Source organism: Palaemon carinicauda, chromosome 17 (assembly GCF_036898095.1).
Source record: "Palaemon carinicauda isolate YSFRI2023 chromosome 17, ASM3689809v2, whole genome shotgun sequence".
NCBI lineage: Eukaryota > Metazoa > Arthropoda > Malacostraca > Decapoda > Palaemonidae > Palaemon > Palaemon carinicauda.
Window position 1 is genome coordinate 48,566,240 of NC_090741.1, and position 15,587 is coordinate 48,581,826.

Sequence of the window (15,587 nt, forward strand, 5' to 3'; positions counted from 1 at the left end):
TTGATGAAGGGATTATCTAAATGGAAGACAACCTGTGAATAGTGGTTTACACACGCCTTTGTTTAATACACGACACCTACAAGGTGTTCGCGCGAGGGTTGTAACCTCTGCATTCCATGCTTTTATCTTTCTCTAGTATATTTGGAAGATTTATATTAGGAAAGGTATAAGGAAAGACCTTTCTCACCGGGCGTCACAGGCCTCTTCCCAGAAATAGATTTTTCCTTCGTCAAAATCCCTTAATTATCTCAGGTAACTTATTACTTTACCATTTGGTCCATTTTACTTTTTGTTCTCTTATTAACTCTTTTACCCCCAAGCTATTTGGAACTTTCCAACCCTTAACCCCCAGGCATTTTCTTTTCAAGCACATTTTGCAATATAATTTTTTAAATTGCTCTAACAGCCTTAATTTTCATCATAGAGAGGTCAGGTTGGTCTCATTATTTTGGAAAATGCCTGAAGTTTCTCAAAGTTATCAAAAATATCCAAAAAAAAATGTATAAAGCAGTTTTTTGCAAGGACATACCGGTACGTCCATGGGGGTAAAGGGATGAGTTTTGTGAAACGTATCAGTACATCCATTAGGGGTAAAAGGGTTAACGTTTCATCTAGGCATGTACTTATATAAATTTCCATGCTTTTTGTTCTTGTTTTCAATGCTTTTGATTAGTGGTTGGTATATTATGTTTCTTATATTTTACAGATCAAGTTATCACGTTTCCCTTTGCTTATTCGTTTGAATGTAATTTAGACTTTTCTGTATCCTATCTACAAAGATTTACAGTTCATTGCATTGTCAAACCAGACGTGTCACTTCCAAGATAAAGATGGTAATATCTGACAGTCCATCAAGTGATCCATTGTTGACTTAGTTTCCATTCTGTTACCTGCTTATTACTACTTTTATCCTCTCGACTGCTATTTTTTAAAAAATTTCCCAAAACGACAATTCAACTATGATTGAAGGCGATTTTAATTTTTCTTACATGAAATGGATGCTCCAGACCTGCAGTCTATGACCTTATACCAGCCCTCATCTTCATCTTACCTTTCAGGAATGGACAATTTAAGTCTTTTTATAAATCTTTTCCATCACCTCTATTATCTTAATCTTAATATGTTCCCAGCTTGCTCATACATAGAAATAGACTCCTTATCTGGTTTCATGCTTGGAAAACTCATATTTGACTTATAGTAGTTTACTTAATCACTTGTGTATATTTGACTTTTATTTTTAACCATGTCTTAATTCCTGTCCTGTGAGTTAGTGGTCTCTTACCTCATATTGGCCAAGGAAGTACCCCAGTATGTTTCATCAAATGTCCAAATTTCTGTAATTTAAAAAATTCACTGCACAACATTCCTCATTTCAGTTCAAGCTTTTCTGGCTATTTTCAGGGATTCATCTCCTTGGTGTTCCATTAGAATTAAGGAATTTTCTCTATGTAGCCTTGTAGCTTCATGTTCTTTTTTGTAGCTATGAGTAAACCATATTTCAATTGCTCTTTGCACAGAGATTCTTGGTTAGTAGATGCTTTCTTCACCAGCTGTACTTATGAACCTGTAAAATATTTTACCCACTTAGAAAAACTTCAGTGTCTCAAAGGTTACAGCCTAGTTTCACTTGACTTAGTTTGTTGATCAAGATAACTTCTCTACACCCTTCCTATCCCTACACAGTATATTATGAAAAATAAACTTCGATGTTCACAACAGTGTTTCCGGGAGTGTTCTAAACATGTTACTATAGGGAGTATAAGCTAATTATACACAGAAAAAACCAGCCCAGAACGTCATCTTACTCTTAAGGGATCAAGTATGTGCAGCAAATTCAACGAGTACTAAATGCAACTTATATTACAGCAAAGGACAATATGAATGTTTTCAAACCTGCCACAACTATCAAAGTTTTAACCAATGCTCAAACTCGTTACATGGAATGCTAGTTGTTAACAATAAGCCTTGAAAGGTCTCTGATTAAAATGAATTTCTTAAAGTCCTTTAATTCCTTATCATGGCTATAAAACTTTATTCCATGTACTGTACAAGGTCATTCAAGAAATGATTGACAGTTTTACATTATACTAAGCACTAGATCAGTGAACTAATTCTAACAGGTTGTATCATCCTACATCCTTTTCATCTTAAAGTAAAATAAAGTAGGTGATATTCAGTTTAAAATTCCTTACCATTCATTCTGCAGTAGCAGATCCCATTCTGAGATTATGTCAGAAGAATATATTCCTCATGTTCTGTATCACTTGACTTGGACATTCTCAGAAACCAGGCCTGAAAAAAACAGATTATATCCCTGTTAGCATATACTTTCTTCAGTAGCTGAATTAATGAACCTGTAAGTGTGTTGTATCCTTTTAGAAACAAAAATAAAATAGGAGTACAGCCTAAAGTTTCACTTAATATAATTTGTTGACTAAGATCAACCATCTATATTCTTCTTGGATGCAAATATTCAACAAAATTAAACACTAAAGTTTGTCCATTCCTTCAGAGACATTTAGTACTAAGCAAAGTTGTGTTGATCATTAACTATTTACGAATGAGAAAATTACGGTCTCTTGTGAAACGGGCAAATGTCTTGACTGCATAGTGCTTATGTAAAGCTTAAAATTAAGTTAATGATGTACCTTTTATCAAAGTGTGATGTAATCTAAAGGTGATGCAGGACAACTTTAATGGGTAATTTTAATATATACAGTAGTATCTGAGAAATGAGAAATTCAACAGGGTAAACTAAACATATTTGATATTAAGGATATTCAACTATGCAAGGGGAAAATGGAGATTCTACTTCTCAAAAATCATTCTATTTTTGTCATAACCTGTTGGTTAGTTACTTTCACTCATGACCTGGTAGTTAATTACTTCAATAAGTTAATTACCATTTCACTAACAAAACAGTACAGAATTTCTTGGCCGGCTCTTAACCTGATCACAAATCGACATCTGATAACTATCTTCAGAGGTTTACACTCCTCCAAGGAGGGACATGGTTTACCTGTCTCGGCCGCTTTCAAAACAGCCTTAAATCCCTTTTCCAAGAAGGGAAAGGCTCTGGTAGGAGAGGCCACAAAGGAAGGATGCTTCTTACTCAAAGCAAGTACCTTTGAGTTTGTGAAGCCCCTCTCCTTGCTCCTGAAATATACCTACCTTGATTGTAAGCATCATGTGCCATTGCATGCTAACCCCAGTCAATACTGTTCAATTATGCATATGCAACCTTAAAACAATATGCATATGCAACCTTAAAACAATATGCATATGCAACCTTAATACAAAAACTGCATGAATAAAATTTTTCCGCTTCACAGAAGAAAATTACTCATCAATCTGATGTACTGTACTTGAAATAAGGGATTTTGACGTAGGAAAAATCTATTTCTGGGCTCGAACCTGTGCCGCCCAGTGAATAAGCTCCATTTAGCACTTATTCTTAGGTAATTTACTGCTAAATATACCAGAGAAAAAATGTAAAGGAGTGCTAGGTTAACTAGCTCGCTCACCTATTGGTGTCGGTATAAAATTGAGCGTATATTCCAGAGGTCCCGCACTATTTAGATTAATCCACGACAGAGAACCCCAATAGAGGAGAGCCGTTCAACCTCACTCGGTACTACTAACAATGCATCCGCTCAGAACCCAACTCCTTTTAGCACGACGAGTAAAGTAACCCGCATTTTTGCTTGTGCTCTCGATTTTTGGTTATTTTCCATTTAATTATGGCTTCTTCGTCGGTTTCCCAGGAGACACCGTCTAAGTTAAGTACCAAGCTGGGTTTTACCCTGTACTGTGTTTTGAGCAACCTAGATCGTTTAATATTTATATTATAGGAGTTTATTGTCTTCGTTCATACCGATCTTGCTTGATTTCACTACAGTTGGTACTCCTGTTTTTGAGAGCTTTTAATTTTCACTTGCGGTGTTACTATGTGTATTATTTTTATTATCAAATATTGTGAATATTCATTATTTAGCGTTTAGAATCCTCGTGGTTCAATTTTTGGGCCGATATCATTTACGTATCGTTATGGCTGCCGACCTTCGTGCTAAGGCGGCAATGTTATTTTTAGCCATCAGGTGTGTCTTTTGTGATTTAATTATTATGTTGCATGCCTTGCCCAAAAATTTTCTGTGTGTTTATTCATATAATTTAACGCTATTATTATTATTATAATGAATATTTGTGCCATTACTCCGTTTGATCTGTCTGGTTGGGGATCGTCAGTTGGTAGCCCTGCTGCCTCGTATCACGTGATCCTCCCCCACGCTCCCCCTCTAGCTAGGTGGGAGGCTAGGCTTCTCCCCCCTCCACTAAGGGACCGTTGCCTTCCCTCCTTTTAGAGGGGGTAGTTAAGTGTTTATGGACTTTGTCCTCCGGGTGGCCCGGCGGGTTCGTCTCTGTCTAGTCTGGTTGGCCACCGGTCAACAGAGTTGGATCCCGGTGCACCCTATTTTATATTCACTTTTCATTCTGGCTTATGTTATACGAAACCCTCCGGGTTCGATTGGCAGTTCTTAGCTACAGTTCCGCCCCCCTATTATTTTATAACATTTCCTATGATGATTATATATGACAGATCACTACCCCGGAGTCCCTAAAGGAATTGGTATTGGATATACCTTTATTTCCCGGCCCGGGGTCTACACTTGAAATAACAGTATTTTTATCTTTGCTGAGCATTTGCCTAGCTTGGAAATATGTTATTTTGATAATAAAATAAATTTTTGAATATACTTACCCGGTGATTATATACGCTGCAGCTCTGCTGCTCGACAGAAAACTCTACGGAAAAAATCCGCCAGCGATCGCTATGCAGGTAGGGGGTGTACTTCAACAGCGCCATCTGTCGTGCAGGTACTCAGTACTCATTGTAAACAAAGAACTCAATTTTCTCCTCGGTCCACTGCGTCTCTATTGGGGAGGAAGGGAGGGTCCTTTAATATATAATCACCGGGTAAGTATATTCAAAAATTTATTTTATTATCAAAATAACATTTTTCAATATTTAACTTAGCCGGTGATTATATAAGCTGATTCACACCCAGGGGGGTGGGTAGAGACCAGCAATAAATGTTTACATTATTATGAGCTAAGGATTTTTTATTTCATTTTAGAAGTTATCAAAATAACAAAAATAAAATAAATAAGTACCTGGTAAGGAAGTCGACTTGAACAATTACTCTGCCTTTTTAAGTACGTCTTCCTTACGGAGCCTCGCGATCCTCTTAGGATGCTGAGCGACCCCTAGGATCTGAAGTATGAAGGGTTGCAACCCATACCACAGGAGCTCATCAAAACCTCTAATCTAGGCGCTTCTCAAGAAGAGAATTTGACCACCCGCCAAATCAACCAGGATGCGAAAGGCTTCTTAGCCTTCCGGACAACCCAAAAACAACAATAAAAACATTTCAAGAGAAAGATTAAAAAGGTTATGGAATTAGGGGATTGTAGTGGTTGAGCCCTCACCCACTACTGCACTCGCTGCTACGAATGGTCCCAGGGTGTAGCAGTTCTCGTAAAGAGACTGGACATCTTCAAGATAAAAAGACGCGAACACTGACTTGCTTCTCCAATAGGTTGCGTCCATTATACTTCGCAGAGATCTATTTTGTTTAAAGGCCTCTGAAGTTGCGACAGCTCTAACTTCATGTGTCCTTACCTTCAGCAAAGCTTGGTCTTCCTCACTCAGATGGGAATGAGCTTCTCGTATTAGCAGTCTGATAAAATAGGATAAAGCATTCTTTGACATAGGCAAAGATGGTTTCTTAACTGAACACCATAAAGCTTCTGACTGTCCTCGTAAAGGTTCAGTTCGTCTTAAATAGAACTTAAGAGCTCTAACAGGGCATAAGACTTTCTAGTTCATTTCCAACCATATTCGATAGGCTTGGAACATCGAACGATTTCGGCCAAGGACGAGAGGGTAGCTCGTTTTTGGCTAGAAAACCAAGTTGTAGAGAACATGTAGCCGTTTCAGATGAAAATCCGATGTTCCTGCTGAAGGCGTGAATCTCGCTGATTCTTTTAGCTGTGGCTAAGCAAACCAGGAAAAGTGTCTTTAAAGTGAGATCTTTAAAGGAGGCTGATTGTAGCGGCTCGAACCTTTCTGACATGAGGAATCTTAGTACCACGTCTAAATTCCAACCAGGTGTAGCCAAACGACGCTCCTTCGTGGTCTCAAAAGACTTAAGGAGGTCCTGTAGATCTTTGTTGTTGGAAAGATCTAAGCCTCTGTGACGGAAGACTGATGCCAACATGCTTCTGTAACCCTTGATAGTGGGAGCTGAAAGAGATCTTTCTTTCCTCGGGTATAAAAGGAAGTCAGCTATTTGAGTTACAGAGGTACTGGTCGAGGATACTGATACTGACTTGCACCAGTTTCGGAAGACTTCCCACTTCGATTGGTAGACTCTAAGGGTGGATGTCCTCCTTGCTCTAGCAATCGCCCTGGCTGCCTCCTTCGAAAAGCCTCTAGCTCTCGAGAGTCTTTGGATAGTCTGAAGGCAGTCAGACGAAGAGCGTGGAGGCCTTGGTGTACCTTCTTTACGTGTGGCTGACGTAGAAGGTCCACCCTTAGAGGAAGCGTTCTGGGAACGTCCACTAGCCATCGAAGTACCTCGGTGAACCATTCTCTCGCGGGCCAGAGGGGAGCAACTAACGTCAACCTTGTCCCTTCGTGAGAGGAGAACTTCTGCAGTACCTTGTTGACAATCTTGAACGGGGGGAATGCATATAGGTCTAGATGTGACCAATCTAGGAGAAAGGCATCTATATGAACTGCTGCTGGGTCCGGGATTGGTGAGCAATATATTGGGAGCCTCTTGGTCATCGAGGTTGCGAAGAGATCTATGGATGGCTGGCCCCATGTGGCCCAAAGTCTCTTGCACACATCCTTGTGAACGGTCCATTCTGTTGGAATGATTTGTCCCTTTCGACTGAGGCAATCTGCCATGACATTCAAGCTGCCTTGAATGAACCTCGTTACTAGCGAAATGTTTAGACCTTTTGACCAGGTGAGGAGGTCCCTTGCAATCTCGTACAACGTCATAGAGTGGGTCCCTCCTTGCTTGGAGATGTACGCCAAAGCCGTGGTGTTGTCCGAGTTCACCTCCACCACTTTGCCTTGAAGGAGAGACTTGAAGCTTTTCAAGGCCAGATGAACTGCCAGTAGCTCCTTGCAGTTGATATGCATTGTCCTTTGACTCGAGTTCCAAGTTCCCGAGCATTCCCGACCGTCTAATGTCGCGCCCCAGCCTGTGTCCGATGCGTCCGAGAAGAGAACGTGGTTGGGAGTCTGAACAGCCAGGGGCAGACCCTCTCTGAGGCTGATACTGTCCTTCCACCAAGTCAGGCAAGACTTCATCTTCTCGGAAATGGGGATCGAGACCGCTTCTAGCGTCTTGTCCTTTTTCCAGTAAAGAGCTAGGTGATATTGAAGAGGGCGGAGGTGTAGTCTTCCTAACGATACGAACTGTTCCGGGGATGATAGTGTCCCTATCAGACTCATCCACTGCCTGACTGAACACCGTTCCTTCTTCAGCATGTTCTGGATGCATAACTGGGCTTGGCTCGTTCTGGGGGCCGACGGAAAAGCCCAAAAAGCTAGACTGTGAATCTCCATCCCTAAATACACAATAGTTTGGGATGGGACCACTTGACAAGGAGACCCAATTCCTTGGTCAGATCTAGAGTCCACTTTAGATCCTTCAGACAGCGACGACTGGAAGAAGCTCTTAGAAGCCAGTCGTCCAAATAGAGGGAGGCTCGGATGTCCGCTAAATGAAGGAATTTGGCTACATTCCTCATCAGCCTCGTAAACACAAGAGGAGCTGTGCTTAGGCCAAAGCACAGGGCTTGAAACTGGTAGACAACCTTTTCGTAAACAAATCTCAGAAAATGTTGGGAGTCTGGGTGGATGGGGACGTGAAAGTATGCGTCCCTTAGGTCTAAAGAGACCATCCAGTCTTCCCTTCTGACCGCTGCTAGAACGGACTTTGTGGTCTCCATGGAGAACGTCTGCTTTGTGACAAAGACATTCAGAGCACTGACGTCTAGCACCGGCCTCCACCCTCCTGTCTTCTTTGCCACTAAGAAGAGACGGTTGTAGAAGCCCGGGGTTTGATGGTCCAGGACTTTGACTACCGCTCCCTTTTCTAGTAAGAGGGACACCACCTGTTTCAATGCTCGTCTCTTGTCTTCCTCTCTGTACCTGGGAGAGAGATCGAAGGGAGACGTTGCTAGAGGGGGTTTTCGTACAAACGGGATCTTGTACCCCTCTCTGAGCAACTTCACAGATTGTGCATCTGCGCCTCTCTTCTCCCAGGTCCGTCAGAAGTTCTTGAGTCTGGCTCCCACTGCTGTCTGAAGAAGCTGGCAGTCAGACTCTGCCTTTAAAGGACTTGGTTCCTTTCTTCTATCCACGTCTCCCTTCGGCACGAGCACCTCCTCTGCTGGAGGCTCTGCCACGAAAGGGCGGAATAAATCGGGACGCTGGAGTGTCCATCCTTGGTCTAGCTGACAAGGTAGGCAAAGGGGTGGCTTTGCGAGCAGAGGACACAACCAGGTCATGAGTGTCCTTCTGTATCAAAGACGCAGCAATCTCCTTAATCAAGTCCTCTGGAAAGAGGCACTTAGAAAGAGGAGCAAACAGAAGTTCGGATCTTTGACAAGGTGTCACTCCAGCTGACAGGAAAGAGCAAAGGTTCTCACGCTTCTTGAGGACTCCGATTACGAACGATGCAGCAAGCTCACTAGACCCGTCACGTATGGCCTTGTCCATGCAGGACATGAGGAGCAAGGAAGTTTCCTTCTCAGACGGAGAGATCTTCCTGCTTAAAGCTCCCAGACACCAGTCTAAAAAGTTGAAGACCTCAAAGGCTCTAAATAACCCTTTCAAAAGGTGGTCTAGGTCCGAAGATGACCAACATATTTTCGAGCGTCTCATGGCTAGCCTGCGGGGAGAGTCTACCAGACTTGAGAAGTCGCCCTGGGCAGAGGCAGGAACTCCCAAGCCGAGAACTTCTCCCGTGGCATACCAGACGCTCGATTTAGAAGAGAGTTTAGCAGGGGGAAACATAAAGGCTGTCTTCCCTAGACTCTTTTTGGACTGCATCCAATCTCCTATCACTCGTAAAGCTCTCTTGGACGAGCGTGCGAGGACGAGTCTAGTAAAGGCAGGCGAGGATGATGGCATACCTAATACAAACTCTGACGGAGGAGAGCGCAGAGCCACAGACACAAACTGGTCCGGAAACATCTCTTTGAACAGAGCTAGAACTTTTCTAAAGTCCAAAGAGGGTTGCGTTGACTTAGGCTCGTCAAGGTCCGAATGTGGTTCATCAACGTGAGCGTCACCATCATCATCCGAAAGTCCATCATCCGAGTATTGAGGAGGAAGCGGCAATGGAGTAGGTAACGGCTGGTTAGCCGAGTCCGGTCGCACGGGTGCACGCGTGACTGAACCGGACGCAACGTCATGGAACTGTTGCCCAGTCTGTGAGCTGGCAACAACCATAGCAGCGCGGGGACGCACAGCGTCTACTCCAGACTGTCTAGTCTGATGCGGGTGAGCAGTGGCAACCACACTGGGTTGCGGAGGTTGACGCACCGCGTCAAAACAAAACAACTCTGACTGTTGTTGTGTCTCGCGAACGTCAACGGAAGGCTCCGTGCGTCGCCGAACGTCAACATGCGGCTGGCAGGGTACACTGGAACGCATGGGTGGCGGAACTCTCTCAACTGGAGTGCGCAAGAAGGTTGCCTCAGCGTCCACAGGACGCACAACCGAATGTGTGGGTGGTTGTAGGCAAGAGGCTGGTGCAGCAGCAACCTTCTCCGCACGAAAGTCCTGCATCAGAGACGTTAATTGTGACTGCATGGTCTGCAGCAAAGACCACTTGGGGTCTGCAGGAGCAGGTGCGGCAACTGACGGTGTAACTGTCTGCGGCGGTACCGCTTTGCCTCTCTTAGGAGGTGAACAGTCATCGGAAGACTGCAGCGAGTCCGAACTGACCCAGTGGCTACAACTGGGCCGTTGGACTTACGCGGAAGGGACCGACTTGCGCTTAAGCGGTCGTGAGACGTTGGTCCATGGTTTCTTGCGAGAAACCTCTTCCGCAGACGAGGAATAAATGGGCTCTCTCGTCTTTGTGTGGGTGGGGCGATCTTGGTTAGATACGCCCGAAACCACGGAGGGAACGTCTGTTCACTGATTAAAGCCTCTCGAACCCATTGGTCGTACGACATTGCTTCTCCCCTGGACTTGGGAGCTTGCAAGAGGTCCCGGACTAGGAGGACGACAGGCACGAACAGACGAACCCTCAAGCGCAACACTATCCACAACACTATCACTCACTTTATCACTTCCCACTGCACTCTTACACTTCAGCTCCTTGACGTCCGCCATGAGCTGGTTACGGTCACTAGCCAGGGACTCAACTCTCTCACCCAGAGCTTGGATGGCACGCATCATATCAGCCATCGAAGGTTCTTGAGTGCCAGAAGGGGGATTAGGAGCAACCACTACAGGGGAAGGAATAGGTTGTGGGGCATGAGGAGAGGAAAAATCAACAGAACGAGATGAACTTCTCCTGACTATCTCTCTCTAGCCTACGTGTATATTTCTGGAATTCGATAAAATCGAATTCCAGAAGCCCAATGCATTCCTCACATCGATCTTCCAATTGACAGGTTTTATCCCGACAATTGGAACAAACGGTGTGAGGATCGATAGAGGCCTTCGGAAGACGCCTTGAACAGTCCCTAGCATTACACTTCCTGAATTTTGGGACTTGAGAAGGGTCAGCCATTTTGAATTGGTCAAAGGGGAATTCAAAAACTATCCAAAGTCATCAACAAATAATCCGATATCAAAAAAAGAATGCAAGGATTTATTGAAGAGAAAGCCTGCACAGCGAAAGCTCAAAACTAGAAAAGTGTACTTCACCAAATAGTTGTGAAAACAAATCCAGTTAGCAACAGCGAATTAGTAGGTCTTGCCGGTAGCACGACAGAGAAAATTGAGTTCTTTGTTTACAATGAGTACTGAGTACCTGCACGACAGATGGCGCTGTTGAAGTACACCCCCTACCTGCATAGCGATCGCTGGCGGATTTTTTCCGTAGAGTTTTCTGTCGAGTAGCAGAGCTGCAGCGTATATAATCACCGGCTAAGTTAAATATTGAAAAACCATAATTCATTTTCTTTCATTGTGAGAAAGTTGCTAATAAAACAAAACTATATGTAATCAGTCCTTAACACTACTAAGGAAAAGCAATTAATTTCCTTTAAATAATGTTCTATGGCTTACAGGGAAGAATGGGTTAGATTTAAAGAAGGTAATACCTTTTTTAACAATTTATAATTTCATAAACAGGTTTCGATTTTTACCAAGTAGCTACATTACCAAACACCCTTATAACATTCTAAGTGACATTCAAAATGAAAACACATTAAAATCAAGAAAATTACTCTATCGTAGAGTAAGGTTATATTAAAAATAAATACTCATCATGAACCACTGATTATGGTACTGCATTAAAAACATTTGGTAATGGGAAATATATCAACCGAGATGCTACACTAACTGATGCTTGACTTACCATAATACTCGTGGTCGAGTCCAGGTGTGGGTGGTTCCATTCCAGATGTGGGGGGGTCCATTCCAGGTGTGGGGGTTTCCATTCCAGGTATGGGTGGTCCAGGTGTTGGGGGTTCCATTCCACGTGTGGGGGGGGTCCTTTCCACGTGTGGGGGGGTCCATTCCAGGTGGGGGGGGTCCATTCCAAGTGTGGGGGGGCCCATTCCAGGTGTGGGGGGTGTTCCATTCCAGGCATGGGGGGGGTTCCATTCCAGGCATGGGGGGGTTCCATTCCAGGCGTGGGGGGTTCCATTCCAGGCGTGGGGGGTTCCATTCCAGGCGTGGGGGGTTCCATTCCAGGCGTGGGGGGTTCCATTCCAGGCGTGGGGGGTTCCATTCCAGGCGTGGGGGGGTTCCATTCCAGGCGTGGGGGGTTCCATTCAGGCGTGGGGGGGGGTTCCATTCCAGGCGTGGGGGGGGGTTCCATTCCAGGCGTGGGGGGGGGGTTCCATTCCAGGCGTGGGGGGGGGGGGTTCCATTCCAGGCGTGGGGGGGTTCCATTCCAGGCGTGGGGGGGTTCCATTCCAGGCGTGGGGGGGTTCCATTCCAGGCGTGGGGGGGGTTCCATTCCAGGCGTGGGGGGGGTTCCATTCCAGATGTGGGGGGGGGTTTCCATTCCAGATGTGGGGGGGGGTTTCCATGCCAGATGTGGGGGGGGGGGTTCCATTCCAGATGTGGGAGGGGGTTTCCATTCCGGGTGTGGGGGGTTTCCATTCCGGGTGTGGGGGGGTCCCATTCCGGGTGTGGGGGGGGTCCCATTCCGGGTGTGGGGGGTCCCATTCCGGGTGTGGGGGGGTCCCATTCCGGGTGTGGGGGGGATCCCATTCCAGGTGTGGGGGGGATCCCATTCCAGGTGCGGGTGACCGACATTTTTCGTGGGAATTACTGTCTTCAGATACCTGCAACAGTTCAATAAATAATCATTTTCTAAAGCCTGCTTACTTTACTGTGTTCATTACATATTTTGAGTGGCAATTTGACTCGCAAATCAACTAGATTTTTTTTTTTCAATTGAGACTCAGGACAAACATATACTTATAAATTGTTCATATTGACAAGTTATTGAACACCAATAATCAAAGAACGAGTATTACATAAATTTGTTGTTGACATTCAGTACACAATTACCTACAAAACCCCTTTGTTTTCTAGATTACATAATTACTGTCCAAAAAATACCTTACGTGTGTGTACATAATTTGCTCTAGTAAATGCATAAACCTTAATATAATTACAAACTTGTCCAAAACTGGATGAATATGATGTTAAACTAGGGCATTTTACATATGTATTGACCTTCACTCTTGCATTTTACCTATGTATTGACCTTCACTCTTGCATTTTACCTATGTATTGACCTTCACTATGTTAAAAGCAAAAGGGTAACAAGGTATTAAACTTTACTGTACTCTGGGTTAAAAGTGAGGAAGAGTGAAAATCAACTTCTTATAGTCGAAAAATAAAGCAAAATCTCAAACCTCCTGAACTTACCTGGACATCTGCTTCTCCATTTTGATGTTGAAGTGGGACTCGGGTCAGGTCGATAGAATCGATATATCCATACGAAGTAGACTCGATACAACCCAAGTTTATTATTATTATTATTATTACGGAATTATAAAAAGCCATGCTACGACTGTTAGAAACATTGATTCGAACTAAACTTAATTTCTTCAAGCGCACAATCTTTTCATCAGATCCAATTATATAAATGTTATACTGTATGTTTTATTTTAATACGAAAATTCACAAAATTATTCAGATATCTACTTCACAAATAGCTTATGTTAATTAGTAATTTACCTATAATTTAACTTTATCCTTATCAATGTCTAGATACACTACCAATCTTTTATCCTTAATTCAAGATTTTTAAATTCATCATATTTCAAATGTTTTCCTTTACGATATTAATTTATTGAAAAAAATTGGCAAAAACATGAATGACTAAGTTGTTTTTTATATAAAACAAGAATATTAATGACGATAAACGGTAACTCTAGTAGGCTATGATTAGGCAGGTAAATGGAATAACAAATGATAAAAGGTCAATTAACCTTTCATACAAAACTACCTTGGAATGATCCCTGTTAATAGTGTTTTGTTAATAGACATTTTCACATTTTCTGTTACCAGCTGAAGCTTATTGGCTTTAATATACTATTTGAATTTAAAGTTATAAAAGAACAAAAACGAGGGAAAAAATCTGAGATAGCTTGAGTTGTATTGAGTCTAACTTCAAGGATCAACTTCATGGATGTACAGATACAACTTTAATCAAAATGACCATAAGTTTTGTAACGGCACCCTGCCTGGAAAGAAAAACACAGTAAATTAATTACTTGTTGGATAAATGTCTGAGATTTTCATAAATCTTTGGTTGAGAAAAAAAAAATTGCACTATACAGTATACTTTATATGGATATATATAGCCATGAGTTAAAAGTAATTAACTGTTTCTGATACGGCAGAAGATAGTGCTTCCACACTGAATCGGAATACTTTAACCCTTTTACCCCCAAAAGAACGTACTGGTACGTTTCACAAAACTCATCCCATTACCCACATGGACGTACCAGTACGTCCTTACAAAAAAATGATATTTACAATTTTTTTTTTTTTTTTGCATATTTTTGAGAAACTTCAGGCATCTTCCAAGAGAATGAGACCAACCTGACCTCTCTATGACGAAAATTAAGGCTGTTAGAGCAATTTAAAAAAAAAAAATATACTGCAAAATGTGTTTGAAAAAAAAAATAACCCCTGGGGGTTAAGGGATGGAAAATTTCCAAATAGCCTGGGGGTAGTAGGGTTAAACACCTGGATAATCTCATTTCATAGGTTTTGCCAATTTTGACAAACTTCAGTTTTTGCCAGATTCAAGATAGTTTCATCCAAAATGTGATTACAAAAATAATTATTTCTTGCACATACACAGATTCGGTCTTAAATATATCTGCTTTACATAATGTACACAGTAATGGTAACTAGCTAATCTAACTACCTAGCAGGTGTGTCCTTCTGGGGGGGGGTTACATACATACATACACTAGGGTATGTATGATACCCGTCAAAAGTGAAGCCTAAATATTTAGATATAAACATGCACGTGCACAGATTCAACCCTTCCCATTCCCACCCTCTTTCCTAACAGAATTTTGGGCAATTTGTGGGAGTGTGTGCATTCCAAGTGGTTGCCGGTCACTGTGGCAAGAAAGAAATGTGTATATATATATATATATATATATATATATATATATATATATATATATATATATATATATATATATATATATATTAGTGTACGCAACTCTTCAAAAATGACTGCTAAATATTTAGATAAGATATGCATATGTACACCCCTCTCACAAGGGTAGACTACACCTTTCCCCCATACCCGAGGGAGAGGTAAAGCCAAGTGTGACTGGAATGATTCCACACACACAAAAAAAGCCTTCTCCCACCGTAACCACCACCCACCCACACCCACAAACAAACAAACACCGGTTAGCCGTTCATCAACACCCATGCACCAAATGACTCCCAGACCCATAACATTTCTTTGCCGAGACTAAAGCATTAACAGTGTAAACGTACACCAACCACTCATGTTCCTTACCTTCCTATCTGTTTTCATTTCATTTAAAGCCTTATGGTTATAATAGACTACAAAACATGATTGATTAACCTATACAAAATCTTTAATAACAATCCTCAAGGAAGAAGAGATCTTTCATCCTTTTACAAAAAAAAATTACGTAAAACATTTAGAGCAGCATTTTTGATGACTTTCTAATTAGACCTTATACAAAAAATAAGTAGTCGGCTTCCTTGTATACAAGAATACCTTGTTACTTTCAGTATCACAAAACCTAAATCCAGGAATCTCTTTCTGGCTTGATCCACGTTCTCCAAATCTCCTATCATG

At 42.3% G+C, this 15,587-nt stretch overlaps 1 long non-coding RNA gene across 1 annotated transcript; it reads right to left on the reverse strand.

Annotated features, from left to right (window-relative positions):
- Nucleotides 1–312: 312 nt before the first annotated feature.
- Nucleotides 313–11,736, reverse strand: LOC137656064 (uncharacterized). The gene is made up of 3 exons (XR_011046928.1): nt 11,622–11,736; nt 2,193–2,292; nt 313–1,564 (listed from the first exon to the last, which is right to left on the reverse strand). It is a non-coding gene; the product is annotated as an uncharacterized lncRNA (long non-coding RNA).
- Nucleotides 11,737–15,587: the final 3,851 nt, after the last annotated feature.